Below are 14,740 nucleotides of genomic sequence, written 5' to 3' on the forward strand. Positions count from 1 at the left end.
GCTCACGAACGTTGGCTGGACCTGGATTTCAGAGACTTCCTGGCCACACTAATTCTTCATCAGCAGCAATCTGCTTTCAAGAAGCTTCTCTCTCCCCTGCAAGGCTGTTTGCCTCCTATAACACCATGCACAAGACTTGGGCAGTTACAGCAGCAGATCTGACTCGCTACAGGTTATACTCTTGACCTGTAGCAGGATGATGAGCTGCCATGGGAGAGAGGAGGAAACAGAGGAAAGCTTATGCTTTGCTACTGGCAGTAGCTCTCTCTCATTAGAGAGCAGATTCTCATTCACTGTTCAAACAGCTGCTCCCTTGCTCCTCATCTTACCTAGCAAAAGTAACGAAGTCAAACTGAAGCTGTAATTTCACTTACAAGTCACATGTACAAATCATGCTACTTTAGACTACAAACATCACTGCTAACCGTCTCAAAATAAATTATGTGATATGGACAAATACTGTTTCCTATGCAACTCTTCATCAAGGCAGCCTGCAAGGTAACAGAGCATTTTTCCAAAAGGAAACTGCTTTCAGTCACTATTGATGAAACTGATGCAGAAGTCATCAGGAGGGAAGGTTATTTATTTGCTGTTTTGTTGTTGTTGTTATTGTTTTTTAAACCATAAAGATATGAATACATAAATGAATGCATGTTGTTCTCTGGTATCTAAAGGAAGATGATTAATTTTAAGCTGTAGACTTGGGCAATTACCAGGAAAGAACGATTAGAAGATAACATACACATGAACAAAATGTTGAGTAGGCTTTAAAACACAAGTCTAGATTTATTTAGCTCTCTTACCTGCTTTTCCTTTTTGAACTAATTGCTGTTGATAACTTTATTAACTTCCTTTGCAGCCCTTAAATCCCCACGGCATGAATTTTACCAAGTGGAAGAAATCTGATCTTTCGCAGTGCACCTCTCTGATTAATCCCTTGCTAGTACACTAGGGCAACTTTACTGTGTTATTTAGGCAGGGAAGCATAGTTAAAGGCTCACAACCAGCCCCAGCTCATTTACGAAACATTGCTGAAATTCCCACATGTGAGTTTCTGTGCAAGACATATCATGTTGTCCTTTGTATTCCTACAGGGGAAATTCTTATTAGGCCCTTAATGATTCAAGGCCAACAAATAATGGGTTATTTATTTATGACATCATAAATAAACAACACAGGCAACCAAAGGAATAAAAGCTTCTTAAGTATGACAGGCATTCTTCATGTAGTACTTCTCTCTACATGCTTCATTTCTGATTTTGTTACGAAAATGAGTTAGTAATTTGGCTTTCAGAGACCAGGCAAAGGGATTCATTTCATAAGGCTAGCATCAGAAAAACAAACAAACCTGGAAACATTACTGTGTTGGGCACAATCCTGCCATACTGCATGGATGAAAGGTGCCTTAAAAATCACTGAGATCCAAGTGTCATATTAATGATATCGTTAACGCCTTCACCATTGCCACTCAAAATGCCAGCAGGAAGATGACCTCAGAAGAACTGATGGAGGAAAGCAGGAGCTGACATTCCTTCCTATCCACAAAAATCATGCTTCTGACCAGCAATCCTGTCCAATTATTCGTTAGCTCAAAAATACTGATTCAGCAAAGAATTTAAGCATGCGCCTAAAATTAAGCAGTTTAATTAACTTTGACGTCAGTGAGCCTACTTGTCTGCTTATAATTAGATATGTGCTTGCTGAAGCAGAGCCCATCTGAATAGGATCTCGTTGATTTTAATTTGGCCCTTTGTCTTTGCCCCTCATTTATTCTTTGCAGTGACTGAAGGATTAGCATTAAGGTTCTGATTCAGGAATGCACTTAAACAACTCATCTTTACTTACAGTATGCAAAAGAGAATAAGCATGTCTCAAAAAATAAGCATAGACCTAAATGCCTTCCAAAATAAGGACAATTTCACGATCGAAGAATGATGAGAGAGGAGGATTATTTCATTCATACTGTAAACTGGGTGGTCCAATTTTTCTTTTTAAAAGTCAAGTGTTTTCTGGAAAAGACAGAACACCTTTCTTCCCTTTATGTAAATAAAGGGCAAAACATTGTGTTCCACATACTGTAAATGAAAATTTATGAGCAAGCAGACTCCTCACAGAGAAATGAATTTTATATAGGAAACCTTTTCCACCATTGTTAATTCTTGCACTGTGGAGGAGCCTGCTGTAAATGTCTTATTTGTTCATTTGAACAATGGCTTTTAGATCCCAATAAAAGAGAGATTTTAAAGCCATGTGAAAACAAACACAAAATAATAAAGCACTAAATTTAAACATTAAAACAAACAAAAACTACGAAGAATGGTGAGAACATGAACATCACTCATCCAGACATCAAAAATAACAGTTCATGTCCCCAGAGGTGAAAAGACGGCTAGGTGCCTCCATAACACACACACCAGGGCAAAGCAGCAAGATCAAAGCCCAAACTCCTGCCAGGCTGCTCTGTTAAGCACCTCCACGGGAAAATCTGATTTCTTTTAATATGCCCATGCAATTGTAGTCAGCACACAGATAGCATCTTGAACAAGCCTTTTAACTCAGATACTTCAGCCCATTCTTCTATGTTTATGGCCTTTTAAAACCCGGAACACGTGACAGACATTATTAACTGGAGGCTGCCACAATTAAAGGTGGATTTGGAAGGGTACAGAGGTGAGGGGGGAAGAGAAAAACAAAGAACACCAAGAAATGACTTCACTTCTGGCTACTCGTATTTTTACACAGTTGAGACCTACGAAAAGCACTACAGAGAAAAATACTCAAAATAAACGCGGAATCCAGGAGTACTTCTTTATGAAGACTCTCTGCTGTATAGCACAATCCTAATCTACAAAGCTCGCTGTGGGGTTTCCATATCCTCTGTACCAAGATAATGCAATGCACAGTGGGACACTACGCTGCATGGCAGCGTACCACTAATGGAGTGACTGTCAGGTGCCTCAGCTGTGCCAAGCAAGTGGTACTGCCATGGATTTGTTGTGCATTTAGCATTAATTGTACTGGTAAGTATACTTTGAAACATATCTATCAGAAATCCCATGGATTTTGTGATTTTTCAGAAACCTCACTTGCAATGGTGTGCGTGCAGCGAGATGGCTAGTCCTTCGCTTACTCAAAAACTGTGGGCTCATACCTGAAGTTCTGCTTTAAAAAGAGCATTAGAAAAAGTTTTAAAAGGTCCAGCCTCAAATTATACTGAAAAGAAAGCTGAACATTATAAGAAATTAACTATTCATGTACTTCGAGAGTATGAATGGAGACAAAAGAACAGAATAAGAACAAACCAGTTGGATTATTAGAGCAATTTGCTTTAAGTGGCAGAACTAATACAATTCTTTTAAAGCAGTTCAATTTGTAAAGATAAGGTGACATTTTGGGGTTGAAGGAGATGTAGGGAAAAATTAGTTTATCTAGTAATTTTAGTTATGGGAGTATTATTTACTTATTAACCTGTGTATGCCATAATGTGAACCACATTATTACCTGCTAAGTGCATAAAACTTCACCATCCCATTCCCACTACCTTGGATATGGCATTACCAAACGATCAGGTTTCCCTATGCACATCTGGATTTTTCATCCTAAAATGTCTAATTTCACTCTATCCCCTTCTAATTTCAGACTCTCCCACACTAATTCACATGCCAAGAATTCACCAGCTTTGTAGGCAGAGCAGACATACGCTGTCCTTTTCCTCTGCTCTTATATTGTGACCTCTCCCTTCTTCATGCCCTATTTTTTTGCTGCCTTAGAAAAAGAAGTAGACCTCTTTCAACTCCGTCATTGCTACTGTTCTGCTTTAAAAACTCTAAACATATAAACGCCTGCCAGAAGAATGGATACTCTTTGATGTGCAGGACTGATGATGTTCAGTCTGGACACACTGAAAATACCAAATATACTGTTTTTCACCATCCTATGCAGGCAGCAGTCGAGGCTTTCTCTCCAGAGAAATGGAGATTTACAAGTTTCAGAAAAGGCATCACTAAGAAATTATGCTTCTAGACATGAAAACTTAAAAAGTAGTTTTAGCAATTTCAACTTTGCTACAGAGGACAGCTGTTTTTGCATTCATGAGCTTTCTCAAGCATAGCTTTGTATTTTCAATCTCTCTGTGACCTTTATAGCTTTATTGACCTCATGATAAGTAAAGAGTTTTGGACAGAGAGATGAAAGGCAGATAAAAACAGCACCTATGCAAATAAATATGACAATGGAACAATGATCCCTTAGGGACTTTTCCCCTTCTGTAGACTAAATGGCACCTGCAGATTAAATCGTTTCATGGGACTACACATGTAATAAATACCAGATCATTCCAAGTCTTCGATATATTTTCAAATCACAGTCCAAATATATTTACTTCACAATAGATACACATACCTTCCAGATCCTCTGTTTACTTTTATTTTCTTATCTAAAAAGTTCCTCTCCAGAATCATCTGCATCACACACAGACTGTCAGCCGTGGATCAGTATTAGCTTTCTGGAGACTTTGAAGAAGTCTCCTGAGAGGTTATTACCATCTTTATCTATACTTTAAGATGATCTGGTTGATTAAGGGGGTCACCCTCCATCAATTTGAAAACATAACCCTTGCCACATTCTCAGTCTTCCACTCTGTGAGGGAAACCATACATTTGTCACTGATGCACTATTATGCGAATTCTACCAAACCAAGAAGAAAGGAAGAACACACAACATACTTTTAACTGCAGAAGTCTGGCAGTCTGTAGTGCTGGCTGAACCAGAAGGGACTGTGCCAAGACAGACGATGTAGTTAGGATTTCCCCTCTGTTTTTCTAACATCACCTTCAACGTCTCCTACTCCACACATTACAGGCAAAGAAAAATGCTGAAATGCCTATGCATCCGTAGCTGCTCTCAAGGGATGCTGAAAACCACTCTGTTGTCCTCCAGAAGGGCTGGGTTCTGTTTAAAGCCTAACTCTTACCAAGGACTGTCCAGGAAGATTGGCTGCTGAACTGTGCCCAGCTGATTGCTTCGCTCAGACACATGATTTGGGTTCTTATATGAGCAATAAATCCACTCAGTTTGAACAAAGTTTGAAGTTTGGCATGTGTCAGAGTTACCGTATAATCAATAACCAAAGAATCCCACTGAGCCTGCAACAGCAGTTTGATGATTCACCAACTGTGCGTCACAGCCTTACGGACTTTGCTCTCAGACATGATTCTTACTTCACACCATGACTTGCTTTTCCTTTAGAGGCACCGAATGATTGTGCATGGGAGCTGATCTTGCTTTTACACAACACAAACAGGCAACATACCACTTCTTTCCACCCCCATCAGGCAGATCAGCCCCCAGCTTCACCCAGCTCTTCAGATATATCCGCGAGCAGCGCAGGGGCAGGAGCTCCCCGAGCTGCAGCTAGCGTACTGTCCTGCCACCGCCCTGCCTGAGGAGCATCTGCCTTCTTCCTCTGGCACTGCAGGTTGGGGCCAATATTGGGGAAAAAAAACATATGAACACAGAATTTGCTCCACTCAAAAACTCTGACTTTACAGATGCATTTTTTCACAAAATTAAGGATTAATTAATTTGTTTCTTACTTGTGTTCTCAATGTTGCTGGACTGCAATGCCAGTCTAATCTTTCTCCAGCTTACAACGATGCTCATCTTAAGAACCTGATATTTATCTAAATTGAGTAAAATTTTTAATCAGAATTTAAAAACAATTTCCTGTCTGACAAAGGATGTCAAAGGTCATAACAGAACAGAGAAAGGAACTCTGCACAATTTTGGTTCTAATAAAAATCTACCCGAAGTCTTTGCTTTTGCTCTCAAGACAGTACAACACTGACAACTCCAATTCCTTGTTGTTGTTTTTTGGTTTTGAGTCACAGTTACTGTAGTTACTGCTAATTATTTGAAACAAACACACTTGGCTGTAATACTAGGAGACCTTTAAAGCAAAATCCCTTTCTGCTTGCAGTGGTATCTGGCTTTTCAAGGACCACTAGGACCACTCCAACATTCCCAGTGGGAGGCAGCAACTGTTATAAATTTCCAACAATTTACATCTCCCAATCTCATTTCAGACCATCAGTGAGTCTTTTTTCACACTGAGAACCTAGAGGTCTCTCTGGTTCTCTGTCTTAATTGAAATTGCTTCCGTAGTAAATACACTAAATAATTTCATTTGTTTTTCCTATGATGGAAAGACAATATCTTCCAGAGTGAGCAAGATTAATGTCATTTGGGCCTGACCAGACGATCATAGGGGAGACTATCACACAAGAAGCAAATACCCTGCTTTGTACGCAGATGTTCACTGTTCAATTTATATCCTCAGGAGCAGCCCCTGTTCATCTTTCTACTATTGAGTTCAAAGCCAAGTCAGTAATATTTGCCTTTAAAAATATTTAAATTTATGTTTCCTGTGAGAGCTCTCTTTAGAAGATGCACATTTTAAACCAGTTTGTGAACCCCAAACTGAGGATCAGCATGCACGACTGCAGGTTGCAATCTACAAAGCCCTGAACAGGGCTCTGGGAAATGACAACATAGGCAGACAGGAGATATATAAAATCCCATAACTTTTTCTGTCCACTTAAAATGAGTAACCCCAGCACACTTGGAATGCAGATATTTCTCAAAGAAATAAGGAATATATCGAATGAGGCTGCACTTAATCATTAGTTTGATCACATATTTCACAGAAGCTAAGTTTCTACATGAAATACTAGTACTTGAAGTTTTGCTTAAGTACAAAAGCGTGAGAGTGAACCTCTAAAATCAAGCAGATAGAGAAGAAAAAAACTCCTACGTTTTTTGTGCATAAAAGAAATGCATATTCACAACAACAAAGCATAGGTACAACAGACATACTTACTACACAGACAGATAAGAGTCAAAGAGATTTGCTTATGACTGCACAATGTCCAGGTGCCTTCTCACTTGATAATTTTTTTCCTTCCACTACATTAAGAAATGCTAGGAGCCCAGTCTCCCGCAACACCTGTGTGTACAGAGGCATCTTAGAGGACCTGAGACATGTTCACTATCACATACTTGTTTCTTGGACTTCACATGTAGACTTTGATAAAAGCCTGGATTAAGTCACAGAAATATGATTCAGAACAACCAAGTTTCTAATTTCAGATCCCCACCATTTGGGTTGTATTACTGTTAAGCTACTGAACTTCATGACAATTTTTTTTTGAGTGACTTCTCATTTCTTGCATGTATTCCTCAAGCCAGGTGTTACTGGTAACTGCTAGAAAACATGATTTAGCATGTACAGATGTGTCAAGAATAACTGAGGAAAAAGTGGATTTATTAGGATATTGAAAAAGAAAATTCACAATGAGAAACAGATACCCTTGCAATTTTAATCACATAATCAAAAAAAAAAGAATATTTACCTCAGCATCTGGAAAACCTGCAGATGAAACCCAATTTGACGTTTTTTTTTTTTAAACATGATTAATTAAAAACTGAAATAAGTTGAGACAAAAATAACCCATAAAATGGAACTGATCTAGAAGCTTCATCAAACAAGAACATTCCAACCTTTATTGAATTGCTCAGAAAAAGAGCACACGTTGTAAGGAACAATACCGCATTTGTTTGGGGAATATATTACTTAATAAGCACTCTTCAGATCCCTTTTCTGTTATTCTCTGGTCTTTCTCCCTGAACTCCCTCTCATGAAGAGGCACAAAGACTAATACAAATTAGAGCAATCTCAAACGATGAATCCTTACGATTTGTTGATTAGTCTTACACTGATACTTAAATGAACACATTTTATCCTGTAGAACTTATTTAAATACCTTGCTATCAGTATACTTTAACAGGTGTATTTGAATGTGAGCATTACAAAGGATGAAACACTAAAACACTTGTTCAGTAAGATTTCTCAGTATGAAAATTTCTCTGTGTAAGGAGAAACATTGCGTACAATATCTTGTCTATTAACCAGCGTGTTTCATAATAAAACTGTCCTTGCTGGAGTATTAGGAGCAAGAACTCTTAAGAGGCTGCCTGCATGCTGCAGACCAACTGGCAGGAGTTAGGAACGGATCTGGAATTTTGACCCCTGCAATGGCAATTTTATTTAGGGATAGAATTGGCTGTCCTGGAGCCAGCTTGATGGTCTGATCTGTTCATACAGTTCATGCTTTTGGTCATCCAGTCGACCAGCAGCACAAAGCTACCAGCACCCATGGAAACTGCTATCCTCATAGCTGGACTCCTCAGGAACTTCTCCGAATGCCTTCACGACATACAACCCAATAAAAGCCCTGGCAGGGAGGTACATTTGGATGCACTGCAACTCAAAAAGGAACACACTCAGGACTGCTTGCTGTAAACTGAGGAAAAGGTAACTTTGTGAGGGGCAAATGCCATTCTGAAGACTTAGCTTTCTGCTTTCCTATGAATACATGGATGTTTCCATAGCTGCCTTCCTTCTTACTTTGTTTGTGACTTAGCTCATGTTCAGAGGGACAGATACATTACCCCAAACAACACCAAAAAATAAAAGATTAAAATTCACACAGACACCAACCTCTAGTTTGTATATACCACCAAATATTCAGTTGCCCTGAGTACATATGGGGACCCTTCAGTAGAAGACAGAAAACAGCAGTAGAAATCAACATAAATCTTCTGTGGAGAATGCCAGTTCCAATTCAAGTGAAAGTGTGTTGTGCTCACCAGGAAAAGATGCTTCTCAGGAGCCACACAATGAGCTAATTCACTGTATACTTCAAATCCCCAGCAAAGCGAACATTCAGGGAGACTTACGAGCCTCATGAAAATCCCAAGCACAGAATAAGAAAACAACAGAGCTATCTTGTTGCTATAGTTGAGTCTCTGCAATTTTCCTAAGTGCTACAATAAAGGCATTAGCACAAAAACATTCCAACCCAGTGACAGAGTTTTACTGCTACATCTCTCAAAAGTCAAAATTAGTACCATGGTAACAAGGACCGGTCAAATGGCAAAAAGAACAGGCCAGATAAAGCACCTGATATTTTGGCTAGACAGAAAAAAAGCGGCAGCAGCTCAGTCATGCAACCTCATTTAGAAACACACATCCAAGTGCACAACAGTGATTGCCAAAAACAAATTTCTATTCCAGCAAAATGATATCTATTGCCAATCTATTGATAATGATAATCTGCCCCGAGTACGGTAGTGTTTCTTCTATATAGAATGGAGACCAAATGCATCAACAGCAGACACTTGAGGGGAAGGAAAAACCGAACAGCTGAGTTTAAGTTCTAGGGGGGAGAGCATCTCTCATTCTGCAGGCTCTTCAGATGCTCCATTTTGAGATGCTTGAGAACTGCTGCCGCGTGCCAAGCCAACCAGACAGAGGCTAGAGGTATAATTTTCCAGACTGCAGCTCTTTTAGAGACCTGAGTTGCTCTGATTAAACTTATAGGTGAGACAGATTTGCAGAGTCTAGGATGTCCTCCGTGGGGTCCCTTTTTCTGCAGTCAGTGAAAATGGGGCTGTCACAGACTACAGGCAAATTAATGCTGCTCACCACTTATCAATGCTAACTGTGCTTCCTTTTGGTCAAGGGGAGTTGCCAACTTGCACAATTCAGATATAGTATATATACTATAAATCTTTAGGAAAGAGAGTCTTAGTTGCAATACAGATATGGCTTGCCAGCATATCTTCCAGACAGAATTATTTATCTCTATGATAACAAAGCCTAAGTGTCCCAAGCTGTAACCATGGCTCCACTGCACTAAGATATACACCTACAGGGGAAGAGGTATTCTCTACCCTGCATAATATTGAGTTTAATTAAACCAGACAAATAAAAGTGGCTGGAAGGTGTATTATTATCCTTGCTTCAAAGCTACAGAAGTACAAAACAGACAGTGAAACAGTCAAGGGCACACAGTGAGAATTTGTGCTAAGAGCCGGGAAGTAAACCCAGAGATCACCTGAAATGTAGTCAGTTTCTGCATCAAAAGCAGTTTCAAAAGGTAACAGCTACAAGAAAGTGCTGCCTTTATTCTAATGAAGAATGTCAAGTGGACAGTTTTAGGACACTAATGCTAAGGGCCACTGGATAAGATAGCTGCACAGAAATGTGGCAAGAATTAAGGAATACATAAATAAAAGAGATTCTTATAACTCAGCTTCGAACTACATGAAGAACCACATTATAAAGTCCCTTTCATATGTTTATTGGGTTTTGTTTTTTAAAAGTCATATTTTCAATGTTGCTTTCCTTTGCTCCCTCCCATTCCACTGTCATTCTAATGGAAAGCCTATTCCAAATCCAACTACCAATCCAATTTTTCACAATTTCAGTAATTTATTCAATTTACACCTATATACTTTTGTGATAACACCATCCTGTAGCTTTACATTTCTTCTTGTTCTAAGCTCTATTTATTAGCATTTACATACAACTCATAACCCTACTCCGCTTTCATTTCATGAACACCCTAAGCAAAGCTTTTCTACTCTGCTCTCATAAAACTGCCTACACGTTCTTATCACCCACTCTGCTAAATACAGGTACATTATTTGCATTTCGACTCCAGTCATAAGGGACCATTTTTGACTTGACTAAATTGCTGAAAATGTTGGGTGTAAGGCACGTGACTGAAATTTCATATGCTATTTCTTTCCGAATGCAGGCACGTTGATCATTTGGTCCCTTCAAGCTGGAGAGGTGCCATTGGCCTTGGCTGTAGCAATTTCCATTCTATACTTTCTTCTAGCTGCCTTGCCTCCACAGACAATATGAGCATTATTACTGGAAACTCAGGCAAAATGTTCATCTAGCTTTCTAGTCACACATACTCTAGAGATCATCCTTACTTTCTACCTTTTCCTTATTTGTATTGCACAGTCTTCCCTCTTTTTCTCTCATTTCTGTAAGTTTGATTTAATAATATGCCAAAATACACTTTGTTTGATCTATACCATTATTTTGAAACAAGACAGTCAAACATGCCAGATAATCAGGACATACCTTCATAGGTCTCACTCCCTTGCCTGGTGATGCTTTAATGCAACTGTTTGCCAATACTCTCATACTGCAAAAACCTTCCTTAACCCAGGGTCCATTTTACTCTCAGCTTTGGTATCAGACCCACTAAGAACAGCCCTATTACTTCACAGTTATATTACAATGATAAAAGCTAAACAAATAAATGAAGTTTAATGTAAAATCCTCCAATACCATAAAGTTTTCGTTTATATTTCACATACAATTAAGAGTATTAATAATTTTTCTCTTCAAATATAAAATCAAAGCACAGCAAACAGAGCCTAAGGGACCAAAAACAAGCCACTATCAAAAAGGGGTTTCTATCTCTGCTATCAAACAGCTAACACTTAGCTGCCCGTCCAAGCTATCAGAGCATTTGCTTGCTCTAGGTTCTCAGTGATTGCTAAAGTACCTTTTCTGCACGGTTCTGCCCTCAGGCTCCTTTCTCCCTCTCTCTTTTACAGAGATACAGAACACTGTCTTTTTCTGACAAAGCTCCCTGTATGATCTCATCCTGTCGTCCCCTTGTCTGGCCTCAGCTTGGCCCCCTGACAAAAGCAGAAGTAGCTACAAGAGCAATAAAGTTCAGTAGCTTGATAAAGTTTTTGATGTTGTTTTCTTGAATTTCAGCACAGAAAATTGTTCCCTTTCAGTTTTTTTTTTTTTTTTTTTTTTTTAAACGAACACTGACTGGTGAATTCTGTTTTACTTAAATAATGGACCTTAAAATAAAACTACCACATAACTTAAAATTTTGTACAGGAAGGGCAAAAGCAGAAGATACCATGCCCAGAATACGTTTAGATACCCAAGCAGGCACTATTCTGAAAGAAAAACTCAGGCAGAGAGCTAGAAAGCCAGGAATACGCAAACACCCATGCACTTGCATACTAAGCGCAACTGAGGTTGCTGTAGTTTGAAAGTAAATGAGCATGCAGCCAACCTGCTGTGCCATTCCCTATAGGTGTCACAACAAGGCAAAGGAATTTGCCTTGGAAGGTTTGGGGAGCAGCTGTCACCAAAAGAGAGACATGTATTTTTAAAGGCTTTGTCATTTGTCTTCAGGGTGGGAAACGCTGTATTTGACCTCCTGCTGAGGCAGCAGCCCAGATGCAGCAGCATGGGCTAGAAGAATAAAAGGAGGCATCGCTATTATTTCAGGTACAAACACCAGAAAGCAGAGACAAAAGGCACAGTCATTAAACCATCATTACTATTTAAAAGCACATACGACAACTTAATATTTTTCATGCCACACAGGTCTCCAGCCTCAAGGCATTCTCTGAAACAATTCACATTAGCTAATTGTTGACTATCTCAATGGCCAAGTAAAACACAGCAGACAAAAAAGCACAACATCAAATACTGTCTCAGGAACACTAGACTGTCCTGTTCTGTTTGGGAAGTGCTACAGAGCTGACAGCTCTTGGTCTGTTCCTGTGGCTTCCTCCTGCTAAGGCTGTGCCACCTGAGAAAGCTTCTGTCCCCCCGGCTCCAGCTGTCCATCTCCCCACATCAGGTGTGCTCTGATCTGCCTTCCGCAGCTCGAGTAATCATTGCCTAACCTCTTCAGCTTATGTGAGGTGGGTTAGCAGGCAGCTACCACTACAGCTTTTTAAGCCAAGTGTCATGAAACCAGGTGGGGCTGACTGCCTGAGCCAGGGGTGTTTCTGGGCCTGCTGAGCAGCCAGCTGTGCTGCCCTCTGGCTTCTGGCTCCAGCCCTGTCCCACCAGGGATAACCAAGACCATCGGGTACGGCCACGGGGACCCTAACTCTCACCTGGGCCCAGCAGAGAGAAACAGATGAACAGAAGATGACCAGCAAACACTTAGCTGGCACTTTGGACCTGGGGTGGTCCCTCCTGCTGCGCTGACCAGAGCTGTAAAGCCCGAGAGCCACGGGTCACTTGCGGTGTCCCGGCCTCCAGGACGTCAGTCAACAGGCCTTGTCCTAGGCAGCATAGTGGCACTAACAGTGAGTGGTCCTCAAAAGGGTTTGGTGCAAATACTTTCCCCAGTGTTCACCTTCTCTAATTTGGTTTAATTAGAAAAGTGTTTTGTTTTGTTTTTCTCCTAATATTTCAGTGCACCAGAAACAATGCAACACAGACTAAAAACATTTCTGGAGCTATCCCTTTGGTAGCATTAAATCCCTACTTGGAGGAATAAATTCAAGCCACTGTAAATTCCCCTTAAGCATGGAGGAAGGGAAAAACGTTCTTATTCATTAAAAATAATGCCATTTGGTATCTACATGAGAAAGTGACTGGAAGAAGTGTTGAAGGTGTCTTCAACAGATGTAACAAGGAAAAGAATGAGTTACTCAAATCCATATGCAAGAACCGTTGACAACTTAAGCAAATCGTGAAAGGTAGCTTTCAATGATACGCACTGTTTAAAAAATTAAAGAAAAACACTCAACTTTTTAATGATAACTGAATGAGGGACCAGATCCACTGTTGCTTTAGAAATCAGAAAATGTTAATACATTCAGATGTTGAAATTAACAGTTTCAGAAAAAAATCAAGATAGTCTGAAACAATCTCACATTTGTAATCCTCACCTGTCAGTCTTTCAAGCTGCCCATTCAATGATGTAGCTCTCACAGGTCATATGTGAAGGTGACACCCTTAGAGTAGGTGTTACATGTGACATTTCACCAAAATGCATTATGGCGTGCCCTGAATTTTGACTACTTAATACAGACAAAATAAGCACTGCAAAACATGGTGTGGGTGGGCATGATGAAACCCCAGGAACAATTGGTGAAACAAGTATATACATGGTTAACCTAAGGTAGCTGTGAAACCTGATATGTAAGATCACTGGAAATAAATCATTTGTACATGCATCTGGGAAGTAGGAAGGAAAGCAAATGACTGAAAAGAAGGTTTTTAATACACTGAGAGAAGAGCTCATGATTTCATTACAATTTTCCCAGTATTGTATCAATTAACAATGGAAAGACTGAAATCTGTACAGATTGCTAGAGTAGTGAGTTGGACAAAAAAAAAAAAAAGGTAGATATTCCCCCCAAAATAATTATTTGTATAAATGAAACACTGAAACTGGGCTTTTCTAGGATATGACTGACCAACCAGTGGCTTTCAAGGCTATCCTCTCATGCCTGCTCCAAACAAAAAGGATTAAACATGAAAAGATCCAAAGACTACCTTACCTCCACTAACACACTGATAGAGACCTCACACCTCAGAGACTAACACACACTCAGTAAGAACTTCCAAGAACAAAGGTATGACTACTTTTACTAGGTATATTTTCAAGGGAAAGAAAAGTCTCAGTTAATGCATTCATAGCAAGAAATCCTCAAACAATCCTTAAAAAAAAAAAAAAAGCCAAGAAGAGAAGTGGTAGCTAACTATTGGAGAAACTTGCTATAAATTCAGAAAAAGGGAGATTGTGACTGGTCAGCTGAAGGTTTTATCTTCCACACAGCTTTCCCGAAAGAAAATTAGACAGTTCATTGGACATTTAGTAAAACTAATAATCCCTTCCCATACAAAGGATTAATTAGTCCATTGAATATGTCATGATGTGAAAGCCACTTTGCACAAGGAACTGCTTAGAGCAGTTAGAACAAAAGTAGCCACGAGTGAAATAAGTTTGAGGCTGGTAAGGACCAGAAAGTTACACGAAAATAAATGCTACCAACACATAATCAGTTGACTACAAATTACTACTTCAGAAGAAGGTAACCTTTC

General features: G+C 39.6%; 1 protein-coding gene across 25 annotated transcripts in view; it reads right to left on the reverse strand.

The window, feature by feature from the left end:
* ZMIZ1 (zinc finger MIZ-type containing 1) overlaps positions 1 to 14,740 on the reverse strand; it is a 347,690-nt gene that overhangs the window by 114,040 nt on the left and 218,910 nt on the right. The window lies entirely within an intron of this gene.

Source organism: Cygnus atratus, chromosome 7 (assembly GCF_013377495.2).
Source record: "Cygnus atratus isolate AKBS03 ecotype Queensland, Australia chromosome 7, CAtr_DNAZoo_HiC_assembly, whole genome shotgun sequence".
Classification (NCBI taxonomy): Eukaryota; Metazoa; Chordata; class Aves; order Anseriformes; family Anatidae; genus Cygnus; species Cygnus atratus.